This window comes from Silene latifolia, chromosome 2 (genome assembly GCF_048544455.1).
Source record: "Silene latifolia isolate original U9 population chromosome 2, ASM4854445v1, whole genome shotgun sequence".
Classification (NCBI taxonomy): Eukaryota; Viridiplantae; Streptophyta; class Magnoliopsida; order Caryophyllales; family Caryophyllaceae; genus Silene; species Silene latifolia.
Window position 1 is genome coordinate 36,000,416 of NC_133527.1, and position 16,393 is coordinate 36,016,808.

General features: G+C 38.3%; 1 non-coding gene across 1 annotated transcript; it reads left to right on the forward strand.

Moving 5' to 3' along the window:
• The first annotated feature begins 14,594 nt into the window (after positions 1-14,594).
• LOC141644600 (small nucleolar RNA R71) lies at positions 14,595-14,701 on the forward strand. The gene has a single exon (XR_012544213.1). It is a non-coding gene; the product is annotated as a small nucleolar RNA R71 (small nucleolar RNA).
• The last annotated feature ends 1,692 nt before the right edge of the window (positions 14,702-16,393 follow it).

A 16,393-nucleotide genomic window follows, 5' to 3' on the forward strand; every position in this document is an offset into this window, starting at 1 on the left:
TCTGAGAGATAGAGTGGGAGAAGATTGTATCGTCACAAACATCTCTTATAGTTGAAATGTTACTTTGTGAAAGTAATAAAATTATAGAGTTGGAGTGTAGATGAACTATAGTCTATGAAGATAGATTGGAAGTATAGTTCAGTGGGAGTTTATCGCACATGTCTTATTGTTTAAAAAATATTACTTTGTGAAAGTGATAGTATCATGACCTTGTTACATACGAGTCGAAGCATTACAATCCAAAAATTGTTGCTCATGAGTAGATTTACTTTAAAGTGAGGGTCTCTTTAAAAGTAAATAGAGCTTTAGAGTACACAAATGCATAAGATTTACATGAAGATGTTAATCAAGATGAATTGTGTTAGGAATTGCCGCATTTCATTTTAATGAAGAATGGCAAATAGAATTCGCTTTTCTAAAATGGGAATTTAGAGAAGGAAGTGTTTTAAAACACAAAACCTTAGATGAAGATCTAAGAATCCTAACATATTATGCGTAGCTTTCTTCAATGATCATTAGAATGATCTTAAGCAAGCATTAAAGGATTATACTTTTTCGTTCATGTGATTATAGTGAATTGTTTCATTCACATGATTGAAGAATCATGATATACATGAAGTTAAGTGGGAGCTAGAATTGTTTATCCATGTCTTATATGTTGATAACATATTAATTATTGAGAATAATGTACCAATGCTCTCTTCTGGCAAGAGTGATTGGGAGACTAGGAAAGGGTGCAATATACTTTAGATTACCGAATCTATGTGAGAGTATATTGGCATAGAGTTGAGAGTCTTATGAGGATAAGATCTTTCGTATCTGTTGTAACATCAACAAGGTTGAATGGCTTATTCATGATGATGAAAGTGGAATTACTATGATGGAATCATAGTCGTTCACTGAACCCATTAAATTGTTGATTACATGAAATCGATTACTAATGTTTCCGCCATTAGAACGTTTATGTATGCCAACAGACGCACATGCTGTGATGTACCATATGCTAGGTACATAATGAGCCAATAATAAGTTAATTCATAAGATGGGCTTGTGAAAGCCTTAAAGTACAATTGATGATTTGTACACATGTTTGGATGATAAACTAAATTAGGTGTTGAAGGGTTGCACAAACTTTAGTTTCCAAGCTTAAAAGGATTTGATGAAATCCTAAGCAAATGTTATTGACAAAGGAGTAAGAAACTAAGAAATGTGTTTTAGTTTCGCACATTGCAAATTCTACAAAAGGAATCTAAGTAAGTTGTGATAAAATGGTCAACGTAGGGATTAAGGGTGAATCCCTCTACAAATGACTTTATCAAAAGTTATGCGATAACAGTGGGAGCTTCTTTCAAGTTAAAGAGCTCAGGTCTAGTATGAAGTCTAGACATATACTTAGAGAAATTCATGTCATTAAGAGATGACATTGAATGGAAGGAAATAGCAATTAAAAAGGTTGGAATATATGGATATCAGGTATATCCACTTTCCAAGCTTGTATTGCATTTTAACTAGTGTTATAATACACTAAAGATTATAGAATATGAAGTAGTAATAGTGTATTGACTGTTCATATGTGATAATCACATTTATCGTTTGAGTTTTATCAAACTCACCCGCTACCTTGTCGTATCCAAATGGGTTGTAGAGACAAATTGAACCCCATTAAAGTGAACTGGATTGACATGGTATTCGCCCCTAGTTACTTATATGAAGTGACGTCTCGAAGTGACTAGAGTGTGATGCGATTGATGGCAAGTTCAAGTGCCATAGAGTCATATGGGATGACTAGTCGATCACATAGACAGAATGTATGGGACAAACGCCGGGCCGTGACCGCTTATAGAGTTCGGCAATTCATAAAGCCTGGTCGTGGCAAGAGCTACTATAGTATTCTTATGAGTCAATTCTTTTGACTAGAGACTATTCGCCCAAGTTGGCACAACTTCTGATTAGCTTTGATTTATACTCTACGATTTCTTAAACGAGGTCAAACTGGGTATATTTTGGGTTATGATGGACTGTGGCTGAACGAAGGGAATAGGGCGATAGGAATTGTCCACCCCTTGTCAGGGTTGTTTGAAATCTCAAGGCCACTCGAGGAGTAGTTAACTGGAAATGCGTGGCCACGCTCGGAAGGTATCTTTGATAGATAATTCCGGTCGGGACAGTTAATCTTGGATCGAGAAAACCACTCAAGATATGATCAAATGTAAGTACGACTGCAGGACACCTTGCATTGAGTGGGAGATTGTAATAGGACAAGAGAATTGGTGACGCACACTTGTCGAGGACAAGTGGGAGATTGTTGGGAAATGTGTCCTCAACAATAGTGCGATCACATGATTTAAATATCATAATTAAATCTCAAATTAAGAATACGTGAGGGATGATTCTTTATACGATGATGACCGTCATTAATCGGTAATGATTGGCTAACTAGAGTTTGACATTACGTCGTGTGACGGTGGTGGTCGATTGATCCCTTTAGGTCACACCTATAGGATGAGGCCCAAGTAGATATTTAATTAATTGTATGCGTCTGATTAATTAATTCCTTAATTATGGGAGTGCAATTTTGCGTCTTATTTTAATGTGATTAAATAAAGATTAAATTTAGTAATCAAGCGTTAAATTACTAAATTAGTTGAGGTATTAATATAAGTTTTGAGGTAGAGGTAATTAGTTATTTAAAGTTACAAGAAGTTGTAATTTTAACTAACTAGTAATTATGGGACCCACTATATGATGATATAATGGTAGTATACTACTCAAAAAGTGGAGTGTATATTATATTATTAATTGTAATATTTAAGTGTTAAATGATTACATTAATAATTAAATATGTAAGATAGTTGAACATAAGACTTATAAGCATTTGTGGGACAAATGACAAAAGGCAAAAATGGTCCATATAAGGACTATTATTTCGGCCATATTAGAGAGCAAAAGATGCTCATGTTTTGTCTTGTTCATTTGTTAGAATATAGTGTGATAGTGACATTTCTATGACACATCTTACAACCTACATCCTACACTCTACCTAAACTAAACAAGTGAATAAAAACAAGAGGAAAAAGATTCCCTTGGAGCTCCTAAAAGCCACGGTTTTGGCTAACAAAAGGAGAGCATTAGTTGCTCAATTTTGTTGTTGCTTCCATACTTGTTTTCTCTCTAAAATCCTCACATGCAAATGCAAATAAAAGCTCCCCATAAATACTAATAGATATCATACATTACTTAAGATAGTAATACAAGATTATTAGTATTATTAAGGTAATATTTCTACTACATATCTAGTTAATATTAGTAGGAATTTTTGGGATTAATCTTGGGTGCAATTTATTGGAGTGGCTTCTAAACTTGGAGTCTTAGGAGGATCATCCATCATTATAAGCTCAAGAACAAGTGAAGGAAGGTGACCTTACTTGTGCCCAAATTTTCGAACCAACTAACAATGTAAGGAACATTGTTTTTCTTATAAATCTTTCATTTTGTTATGCATGCACTAGATCTAAAGAACAAATAATTAACAAGTTAATTAGTTCATTATTAGAGGAGTCTAATAATAGGTATATGCACCTAACATTCCAAAAGACGGATTACAACAAGACGGAGTTTATTTTTGGAAGGTGTTCCAAATCCCACAAGGAAGAGCCACTTATGGAATGAAGAGGACAGGGATCAAGGAGTTTGTTTCCGAAATGTAATAGACTAGTTTTTATTAACTAGGTGGCCATACTAGGATTTATTCATATGCTACATGTTTGCTTGTTTTATTTTCGCGCATGCCAAAATCGCCATTCACATGCATTTTATTTTTCGCGGTTGTCAATTCACATCATTCATATTCACCGAATTAATTCACTTATAAGGAATTTATGACTAAATTGACAATATCTCTCACATAACTAAAATTGAGATTAGCCTTACCAATTAGTAACACCTATGAATCTCTTGTTCATTAGAGCCACGCTCGCCCAAGCGGGGTGTTCTCTTTTTACCTTGTGTAAGTAGGGTGGTTAGCGGTTATCACACGCTAAAATTGGTTGGACTCAACGGGATATAAGACGGTCTTGTGTTCCGGGGCTAGTAGATGAATTTGAGGAAATTCGTCGACCAAGAGTTCTAGAGGTAGAATTAGTCAACGTGACTTACTGAACTTACGCAATTATGGGATGTTTCGCCCAAGCGATGCTCATTTTTGTTTAAAATTTGGGTCTTGGAATCATTTATATAATTTAGTGGGAGATCATTATATAAATGCTAAAACTTGTTAAACATGTTTTTACAAGTAATCTTTAAAACAATGAATGTTAATTTTTCCTTTTTGTTGTAGCATTTTAATTCGCAATGGCAACTTCATCAACTCCATCGACTACTTCACTAGGCAAAGATTCATGGCTAAGGTCCGTAATGGACAAATGTATTTTAAAAGATGACGGTAGTAACTTTCTTGAATGGGAATCCAACATCAAAAGTGCCGCGTTGTCCGACAATGTGCTCACTTACTTGACCGATGCTCCTCCTATCGAGCCCGGTGCAAGAGCTTCATTGGCGGTGCGGATCGCCTATGATGACTATGTGAGGATGTTGAATGATATCAAGAATGTGTTGATATGGTCAATATCGCCAAAGCTCAAGCTATCATGCATTTCTTTAAATGCTTACGAGATATTCACTCGTATGATCACTATGTTTTCACAAACACCTAAAGTCCGTCAATACGATGCGGCGGCACGCTTCTTTGAAGCTAAGCTTGAGAGGGGCCAAAAGGTTGGTCCCCATGTACAAAAAATGGTTGAATATGTTGACATCCTAGAGCGTCTAGGGTGTAAGATTCCTAAGACACTTGTGGTGGATCGTATCCTGCACTCACTCCCCACCAAGTTTGCCCACTTTAGGGTAAACTACAACATGAATGACATGGATAAGAGTTACCATGAAATTCATGCACTCCTCACCCAAGCGGAGAGGGATATGGAGGCTAGTGGGAGTGAAAAGGGAGATGTTTTAACCATGAAGTTAAAGAACATGTCTCTTGGAGTTAAGAAAGGAAAAGGGAAATCGTCAAAGAAACATGACAAGGGAAAGGGGAAGGCAGTTGAGAATGGCAATCCCAAGGCAAAAAGGGTCAAGCTCTCCGAGGCCGAATGTTTCCATTGTAATGGGAAAGGGCATTATAGGAGGAGTTGTCCCAAATACTTGGAGGATCTCAAGAAAGGGCGTGTGACGCCTATTGGTATGATTTCCTCTCTCTATGTGATAGACGTTAATTATGCTTGTACTTCCACTTGGGTACTTGATACCGGATGTGGCTCTCACCTTTGTAACCATTTGCAGGGTATAAGGGACGTGCAAGCACTAGCAAAAGGTGATGTGGATCTCCGTATGGGCAATGGAGCTAGAGTAGCCGCCGTTGCCGTAGGGACCTATGTGCTCACTTTAGCTAGTGGTTTAGAGTTGTATTTAAATAAGTGTTATTTTGTACCAACTTTAACTAAGAACATCATCTCCATTTCCGCGTTAGACGCGGAAGGCTTTTGTTTTATGATTAAGGACAAGTGTTGTACTTTTTCTTTAAATGATGTGGTTTATGGCAAGGCCATTTCAATTGGAGGCATTTATGTTTTAAATGATGTTAATGACGTTTATCATATGGAAACTAAAAAGCTCAAAAAGGGTGATCCAAACGAATCCTACCTTTGGCATTGTCGTTTAGGCCACATAAACGAAAGACGCATTAAGAGACTTGCTTAATCAAAAGTGCTCAAACCATTTGGTTTCCAATCTTAAGGTACATGCGAGTCTTGCCTTTTAGGCAAGATGACTCATGCACCTTTTGCGGGAAAAGGGACACGAGCTAGTGAGGTTTTGGCTCTCATACACACGGATGTGTGTGGATTATTAACCATCACCACTACAGGAGGTTTTCACTACTTCATTACTTTTACTGATGACTTAAGTAGATATGGGTATGCCTACTTAATGAAGAACAAGAGTGAAGCCTTTGACAAGTTCAAAGAGTTTCAAAAAGAAGTAGAGAATGGTCGGGATTATCTTTTTCGATGCTATATTCGGAATTATTGTCGTTGGGAGCACCTAGACCAAAACACAATTTATAACTTCACAACAACTCTACAATTAGTAAAGAGGCAAGTAAAGGTCGTATCCCAAGGGACGGGAATTGAAATGAGATTTCTATTGCAACTAGTGGTGTCTTAGAGGTGTCACAATTTGGATTGATGTAGAAGGTCACTAAACTAAATAACAATGAAAGTAAACAAGCAAGATGAATAAAAAGGGTTGTAAACAATTGATAAAAAGCACTAGGGTGTCATGGGGTCATAGGGGAATCATGGGAATTGATCATACAAACATGTTCTCAAATTATAAGCAAGCAATTATTGTTGTGATGGATTGAGTTGGGTTATATCTTACATTCCTAGGAAAGTTTGGGTCCCGGAGCCGAATCGATTAGATTGTACAACACCTACAAGTCGACTTAGTCTTCCCTACTCAACAACATGCATGGTCTAATGAGACTCGAGTTGGTTTATGTCTTACAAGTCTCATTGAAACGATAGGTGATGGGTAAAAAATGCAAGGATTTATAGGCTCGCATTTCATCAAACATAACATGTGCATGAGTTGAGATCAAAACAAGCAAGCAAATAAACCATGGAAGCATATTAATTTAAGCATGAATAATTCCCCATATTAGTCTCCCCTAATTACCCATTAACCCTAGCTAAGTGACTACTCACTCATTATCATGTTGAACATGCTAGCAAGGTTGTCAATCATACCAACAAAGTGAAACATGATGAATAAATGAAAGTAATTAACAATAATTAAAAAGGGATTAAAAGAATTATACCTACTAATGATTCCAATAATAAAGCAAGAATAAAAGAAGTACTTGATGCTTGATTGAGAGGTTGTCAATCTCCCAATAATAACCCAAATAATCTTCAATTACCCAAAATAAAGGATGAACAAGAGAGAGATTAAGGAAATAAAACTTGTATTAAAACTTGATTAATTTTTTATTACAAAACTAAAGAGATATTTGATTGATATTAACTACTCTAAAGATTGATAAGAAGAACATGCTCTTCCAATTAGACTAATGGGGTATTTATATTGAAAATTAGGTGGATGCATTAGGGTTAACTAAGGGCTTAAATGACGATTAAGTCCCTACTTAAGGAAACGCCGGTATTTTTCGAAGGAAGGGCATCTTTCACGGAAGCTTGAAGAACGAATTTGCGCTGGACTGGAATCCGTGTGTCTTAGGCTCGGGACGGCTGGATTCCAGTGTCTCTGCCCGGGCGTCTTTGGGAGAAGACGGGCGGATTCTGAAGCTGCTATCCGGGCGTCTTTGGGGTAAGACGCACGGATTATGCTGTTTGAGGACGGGCGGATTCAAGGCAATCCGCACGGATTGTTGCTCAGCATAGTTTCTTCTTCTTTTCTTCCCCTTTCTTCATAAAATCCTTGGGGATTTCCAATGGGATGCAAGGATCTTTCTTCATCATTGCCCATCTACTATAATATGTACAAAGGCCTTCTAATCTTGTCTCTCCTTGATGCTTGGTCATTGAATTCAATCAATTTAGTCTCGTTTTGCCATGAAAATGCAAGATTCTTACTCCTTTCCTACCAAGGGATCAAAATCTCAAAGAATATGTAAAACAAAGAACTAAAGATAATAAATGACCTAAATATGCACTAAAAAGCATGGGAACAAGGCTAATTTGGGGGCTAAATATGCTCTAATTATGGTCACATCAAATATCCCCAAACCGAACCTTTGCTCGTCTCGAGTAAAGAGATGACAAAGACTAGGACCGTTATTTAAACTAACCTAATAACCTAGCCGATATGAGACAATTAGTGGGTCTCACTCCGCCCCTTCAACTCATAACAAGACAACCATGAGGTAGGATGCCTTCTTGCAAGGCAAGGTGGGTCTTGCCAAAATTGGCGACACATCCAAACATTAAGCACACAAAATCAAATAATGGATGCATCTACAAAAAGAATAGCCACTTCCTCATCAAGTGACGGAGTCAACTAAAAAGGAACAAATTTAAGAACATATATTCCTTCACAAATACTAGTTCAACAAATTACTAAGGCTAAGATGATGGCACTAAATCACCTCCAAATGGTGTTAAACTAGACTACTTTCGTCCTCAATTTCCAAATGCTTTCGTCAATAGCGATCGGATGGTGGTGGAATGATGATCCCTATGATACTAGTAGCATATGACATGACAAGTCTCGAGTTCTCTACAAAAGTAAAGGTCATGGATCGTCCCAAGCTCGACAAAGTGGCTTGACAAAAAGGCTTTTTGGGAATGAAATGCTCAAATCATTGCAAACAAGGGTGGATGTGACTAGTATTCAAAAATTGGCCTAATTCTTCTTTCATATTTTCAAAAATTTTAAAGATGGGGTTTGTCCCTTCCGGGCTAATGTCATTTGCTTTCGCCAATCGCTTATTAGGCAACCGGTTAACCTCTAGACAATAGCTTTTCGAGGTGATAGTCACTCTGTCTCTGGGCGGTCGAATTCACAACCGTGTGGGGGCCCAATTCAATGGATCCCTCTCCAAAGCATATCAAAGTGGTACGCCTCCATCAAAACGATTAAAAATTCTCAATATTTCAACATTTCATAACATTTGAGGTTTCCTTGGTAATAAAAACGTTTCCACATAACAAAAATCTTTGAAATGAGCATCTCAAACTTATTGATAGAAAATATTTTTGGGTTGCCTTACCACAAGGTCAATCAAGGTCACCTAGACAAGTTAACCAAGTCCACATCGTATCACGGTGTTGGATAGATGACTCACATGCAAACCCTTGACTAGGCTTTGGGTCATGGGTCAAAAGACACTAGTATGACACAATCTAGGGTGTTTTACAACCATTGTAGTAGGCGAAGTCTTAAGTTGAAAAAGTATTTGTAATGGATTAGTTGCTCTTGTCAAAGTTCCCAATTAGGCACTTTTCAAAACTTTTAATCTAAATGCAACTATATGCTATGATGCAACTACTATATACATCCTAATGCAAGTGATTCTATCACTAATATGACAAGTAAACTAAATGCAAGTCCTAAGTTCACATTGTTATACCGCATTAATCAAAATAAAGCCACATAGTCATTAACATAAAGAGGAAAAAAGGAGATTGGAAAGATCATACCATGCGGTCTTTAATATCCTCATGTCTCAGATGTGGCGTAGTCGATCAATGTGAACAAGGATAAAACAAACACAATATATATACAATAACATATACACTACTATACTACAAAGACTTGTTTTTGGATTTTTCAATTTTCAAATTTTTATGTGGTTTTCGAAATTTTTCAATTTTTTTGGATTTTTGAATAAGAACTTAAGTTAGAATTCCCCATCCCCACACTAATATGGGCATTGTCCTCAATGGCCAAAATGATGGGAAATTATGCAAACATGATGCATGATTTCTACACTAAATGCAAGCTACACTAATCTACACTACATGATGCATGGTTTTTGTTTATGACGGAGAGGATAATTTAGATTACCTCCCGTTGTGTATGCATTGACTTCCCAAAACCGAGCTAGACATTATTTCTAATGTCCTAAGGTTGGGTGTAGTTCATGCACACAAATGCAATGCATGAAACTAGGTTTGTCATTTTGGATTTTGAAATGTGGGAACAATAAAATGAGAACACCTCAATGGAGCCAAGGTGTTAGTCCTCTATGGTGCTAGGACTACTCCAACAATGATCAAGAAAAATAATTAAAACAAAGGAAGAAGTAAGACACACCTTGAGAGGGTAGGAGCCTCCAAGCTTGCTAATCTTCTACCATATCATCACCATTATCATCTTTCTCACTAGAAGTGGATTCACCACTTCCCTCTTCACTTTCATTTTGCTCATCGTCCTCTTCTCCTTCTTCACTAACCTCATCGTCAATGTTATCATCAACAACTTCATCTCCGACAACCTCATCATCACCCGAAAGTTCACCCCTAGAAGCACTCGAAAAGAAGACTTCCCTATCCGCCCAACTAGGCAAAGGACATGAAGGATCAAGTAGTCCTTGCCTAGCTAAGTGTAGGATGGGTGGATATTGGGCTAGGTAAGCATCTTCCCGGTCTTTGAAGGCTTGCTTGTGCATCTCTTGCATTAGAAGAGTCACATAATTATTTCTTGCTTCAACACCCTCCGGTTTGAACTCCTTGTACTTGAAAGGATAGGGTGGTGTGACAATGGAAGAGGAGGGCATTTCAATTTCACCCATTTGTTGTCGGATAATATACTCGGCCTCTTTTGAAAGGGGAAGGAGATAATTGGTCCGGTGGACACTTAAACGATAAATCTTCGAAGGCAAGATAAAAGATCTAGCCTCACTTGTGAGCCATCCATACTTGGTATCAAGAGGGTTATGAGAGACCCACTTGTATTTGTTTATCATGGTCTCAATATCAATGAGATGACCACCCTTCTTCGCCTCACACTTGTTATCCTTGTTGAAGTTAGGATCAAAGTATTTAGCTAAAATAGTGACTAGACCGCCATTCACAATAGCGGTAGTGCCTTGCTTCCCACAATCAATGTTTAGCCATCTATCCACCAAAACCCTTAGAGAGTTGAAAGGCTTGGTGAATTCCCTTCCAATGTTCAAAGCCGACTCAAGAAGAACAAAATCGAGTTTGGTGAAATGGTTGGTGTCTTTCCTTGCAATAATGGTGTTTCCTATGACCTTGTGCCATACTCTAATGCCCGGATGGTGGACTAATAGAGCGCGAAAAGCATGAAAATTCTCAAATTTCCTTCCGGAAATCGCCTCCAAAAGAGGAGCGGGGTCATATTTGCCAACATTCTTGAAATAACTAGGTGAATCATCAGGACCCAAAGCTTTACCCATTTCCTCAAAGGAGATGCGCCTACTAACATTAGCTAGGCGAAACTCGATGTTTTCCATAGACTCAACCTTGTTAACTTTCAAAGAACTCAAAAATTCTAAGGTAGGGGAGGGGTATGTCAATTCTTTTGACTCAAACAATTTTTCCAACCCCATGGCTTTAAAGAAGGCTCTAGTTTGATCAAGGACACCCAAATTATCTAAGGCATCTTCACAAATAAACTTGGTGGATAAAAATGCTTTTCTAGCATACTTGGCAAAAGTGTCCCTATGGGATTTAGAGATGAAAATTACCTCCGGATAGTTCGAAAGTTGATCAATTTCCGGAGTAGCAGATGTTGTTGCTCCCATGGGAGGTTGTTGTTGTTGCACTTCCATGTTTGGGCTAGCTACCACCATAGCCAATGCTTTCTTTGCTTGAAGACTCTTTTGCCTTGATGAAAGTGTCTTTGCCTTTGGTGCCTTTGCCTTTGTTGCTCCCTTTGTCCTTGACATTGATGATTAAACCAAGAAAGAGTGAAAAATCTTCAATTTCTAGTATACCCAAATCGATTTCAAGGTGAAAGGCTTTGCCTTTATAATTTCAAAAATCGACTCAAAGGTTGAAGATTTTGGTGCTTGGTTTTGATTTTTGTTGAAAGAGGAGTGATTAATTTGTTGTTAAAGGATGTTTTGATTTGATTTTGGTGAATGTAGTTGAGGAAATCTTGTTTTTCTGATGGAGAGGATGAGGGTTTTGAGGGTTATGGAGTTTATGGGTAGTGTTGTGAATGAAGAAATGAAGAAATGAATGTGGGATGGGGTTTATAATAAACTGAAATATTTGAACTGCAGGGGGAAGACGGGCGGATTTCCTTCGGGACGCCCGAATTCTGCCTATTATGGGTTTCAAAATTCTCGCCTAAAGACGGGCGGATTTGAACAAAGACGGGCGGATTTGAAAGCACGGGACGGGCGTCTCTCAGAGAAGACGGGCGGATTCCTTTACAGGGATTTTTCTTGTTTTTCTCAGCCACAAAGACGGGCGTCTTTCCTTTAAGACGGGCGGATTTCTGAAGACGGGCGTATTTTGTTGCAGGACGCCCGGATTTGTTGTCAGTCAGAAATTTCAAAAATTCAGCTCATTAAGGACGGGCGTCGTCTACCCAGTATGCCCGGATTGCCTGAAGACGGGCGGATTGTCTTGAATCCACTCGGATTGTACCCCTTTTTACCCAGATTCAGTTCCATCCGTGTACTTTGCATATCCCTTGTCATTTTTCCATTCTTCAAAATCTCGCGTTCTTCATTGGGGGCACTACTAAGGCATGAATAGCCTAGGCAATTGCGATCCCCACACTAAGCTAAAGCACTACACATTAATTGAAATCATTAGCCCCTCCCTCACTTCTCGCAAACATGGCAATTATCTTGATCAAAGTATAAAAATCCAAAAATAACAAAAATGCAATACAAGAATTGAAATGCGAGTTAGGGAGTTAGAAGTATTTACAAATGGTGGTTTAGGGAGGACTCCACCAAACTCTCATCCTTAGTGATATGTCAAGGGGGCATGTCCAAGGTGTTGTTGATGTTGCTCAACACCTTGAAGAAATAATCAAAAGCTTGTTCATTATCGTGACAGAGATCTTCAATAGACCTTTGCCCTTGTTGTCGGTCTTGGTCAATAGCATTACCAATGTAGGGATTAAAAATCCCTTCAAACTCGTCGTCCCAAAGACCACAAACTTCATCTACTTGATCACTAAATATTTGAGTTGATAGAGACAACTCTCCCAATTTCTTGTCTTGGCTAATGAGGCCATCTTCTTCTTCTTTGCTAGATTTTGATGAGCTTTGCAAGCTCTCCTTGTCACAATTCACTTGCTCTTTGAATGGAGCATCTTTAATTTTCTTCTTCCATTGAAATTCTAACCTCTTCTTATCATCCTTCCGGCAATAATGATCAACCATAAAACATGGTTCATGCAAACGTGGAGCTCTCATGGTCTTGTCAATATTAAAAGTTATACTCTCATCTCCCACTTCTAGAGTGAGCTCTCCATGTTTCACATCAATCACCGCACCCGCGGTATGTAAGAAAGGTCTTCCTAGGATGATCGGAATATTGGAGTCTTCTTCCATATCAACAATGACAAAGTCCACCGAGATGAAAAATTTCCCAATTCTCACGGGCACATCTTCCCATATCCCTAATGGTGTCTTCGTCGATCTATCGGCCATTTGGAGTATGATATTGGTGCATTTAAGTTCTCCCATCCCCAACCTTTTACTCACCGAGTACTGCATAACACTCACACTAACCCCTAGATCACATAAGGCTTTGTGGATCGTGGTGTCACCAATGGTACACGGTATGGAGAAGCTTCTCGGATCCTTGAGTTTTGGAGGTGAACTCCCTTGAAGTATTGCACTACTCACCTTAGTGAAGGCGATAGTCTCAAGTTTCCGGATTGACTTCTTCTTTGTGAGGATGTCTTTCATGTATTTTGCATAGGCCGACACATGATTGATTACTTCCGTGAAAGGAATCGAGACTTCCAAATTCATCACAATTTCCATGAATTTTCCAAGTTGGTCATCAAATTTGGGCTTGGCTTGACGACTTGGAAAAGGAACTCTAATCACAATGGGCTCCTTCTCCTTGACCTTGTCTTCATTTTTCTTTGAAATCTCTTCTTTTGATGGTTCTCCGTCCTTGGCGTTTTGCACAATTTCTTCCTTTTCACTAGCTTCCACAACTTCATCCTCAACTTGCTTCTTCGGTGCTTCATACCTTGTACCACTTCTCAAGTGAATGGCACTAACTGTTTCATGTCTTGGGGGATTACTTTGAGGTGGTAATTTCCCCTTTTGTCTTTATGAGCTTGAAGATGCTAGTTGAGTCAATTGGGTTTCCAACATTTTGGTGTGAGCTAGGATGTTGTTGATGGTGGTTTCCTTTACTTGACTATCTTTTTGCATTTGAGTGAAAAACTCTTGTTGATTCTTTTGCATTTGAAGGACCGCTTTTTGAACATCAAAGCCTTGGTCATTTTGTTGATTGTATGGAGATTGATTTTGATAACCTTGGTTTTGATTGTAAAAGGGTCTTTGATTTTGGTTTCTCCTGCGAGGTGGGGTATATGTTGTTTGAGGATTTTGAACATTTTGGCTTTTGTATGAGAGATTTGGATGAAATTTGGTATTTTCATTGTAATAGTTTGAATAAGGGGTACCACTTTTGTATGCTTGGAAAGCATTAACTTGTTCGGTCGTTCCCCTACATTCGCTTTGGTCATCTCCCAAAGTTCCACAATTCTCGCATATCCCATTTCGGATTGATGAAGTTGCTGTCATGGCATTGGCATGATGTTTCGGTGGTTTTGAGACTTCTTCAAGTCTAGCCATTGCTTTCTCAAACTTCAAGTTGATGGTATCGATATGGGAGCTAAGTTGGGCACCTAATTGACTAACGGCGTCCACTTCGTGCTTTCCTCCTCTAGTAGCCTTGCGAGGCCTACTATATTGTGAGTTGTGGATTGCCATCTCTTCAATTTTGCTCCATGTTTGGTTGTCATCAACCTCGGTGAACATCCCATTCGATCCCATATTAAGGATATTTCTTGAATCTTCATAAAGACCGTTCCAAAATTGTTGTACCAAGAACCATTCGCTAAGTCCATGGTGAGGACATGAGCGACAAATTCCCTTGAATCGCTCCCAAGCTTCATACAAAGATTCCTCATCCCTTTGCTTAAAACCCATAATTTGAGCTCTTAGCATGTTAGTCTTTTCCGGTGGATAGAACTTTTTGTAGAAAGCTAGAGCCAACTTCTTCCAAGAATCAATTCCGAGAGTAGCCTTATCAAGGCCTTTTAACCATTGTTTGGCGGTGCCAATTAGAGCAAAAAGGAAATAAGACCCATCGAATTTGGTCTTGAGTTACACCGGTTTGAGAAATCGCATCACAATAATCGCAAAAAGCCTTCATATGAGAATGAGGGTCTTCACTAGGCATCCCCCCAAATTGGCTTCTTTCGACTAGTTGGATAAATGCGGATTTTGCAATAAAATTTCCGGTTAGATGTTTTTGTGTGGGAGTACCATTGGGTAGGTTCTCCTCGGTTGGTACGGAATGTGATGAAAACTTAGGCATTATGGGTTGAGTTTGTGGTTGATTTTGTGTTGGGTTCTCCTCACCTTCTCTTGCAAAAGGGTTGGTGAACTCAATAGTTGGATGAACAAACTCACTAACACCTCTCCTAGCAAGTCTTCTATTGGTTGTCAAAGTTCTTTTAATTTCACGATCAAAAGGTAACAAGTTACCTTGTGACCTTCTAGACATGCAAAATATCAAACAACTTGAAAACAATTAGAACGAATCTTGAGGAGTTTTACTTCCCCAAGGCAAAGAAAGACACAACTAATAACAATATAAGAAAATCTAAAATCAAGTTAACACCGTCCCCGGCAACGGCGCCATTTTTGGTCGGGATTATCTTTTTCGATGCTATATTCGGAATTATTGTCGTTGGGAGCACCTAGACCAAAACACAGTTTATAACTTCACAAACAACTCTACAATTAGTAAAGAGGCAAGTAAAGGTCGGATCCCAAGGGACGGGAATTGAAATGAGATTTCTATTGCAACAAGTGGTGTCTTAGAGGTGTCACAATTGGGATTGATGTAGAAGGTCACTAAACTAAATAACAATGAAAGTAAACAAGCAAGATGAATAAAAAGGGTTGTAAACAATTGTTAAAAAGCTCTAGGGTGTCATGGGGTCATAGAGGAATCATGGGAATTGATCATACAAACATGTTCTCAAATTATAAGCAAGCAATTATTGTTGTGATGGATTGAGTTGGGTTATATCTTACAATCCTAGGAAAGTTTGGGTCCCGGAGCCGAATCGATTAGATTGTACAACACCTACAAGTCGACTTAGTCTTCCCTACTCAACAACATGCATGGTCTAATGAGACTCGAGTTGGTTTATGTCTTACAAGTCTCATTGAAACGATTGGTGATGGGTAAAAAATGCAAGGATTCATAGGCTCGCATTTCATCAAACATAACATGTGCATGAGTTGAGATCAAAACAAGCAAGCAAATAAACCATGGAAGCATATTAATTTAATCATGAATCATTCCCCATATTAGTCTCCCCTAATTACCCATTAACCCTAGCTATGTGACTACTCACTCATTATCATGTTGAACATGCTAGCAAGGTTGTCAATCATACCAACAAAGTGAAACATGATGAATAAATGAAAGTAATTAACAATAATTAAAAAGGGATTAAGAGAATTATACCTACTAATGATTCCAATAATAAAGCAAGAATAAAAGAAGTACTTGATGCTTGATTGAGATCAGGTTGTCAATCTCCCAATAATAACACAAATAATCTTCAGTTACCCAAAATAAAGGATGAACAAGAGAGAGATTAAGGAAATAAAACTTGTATT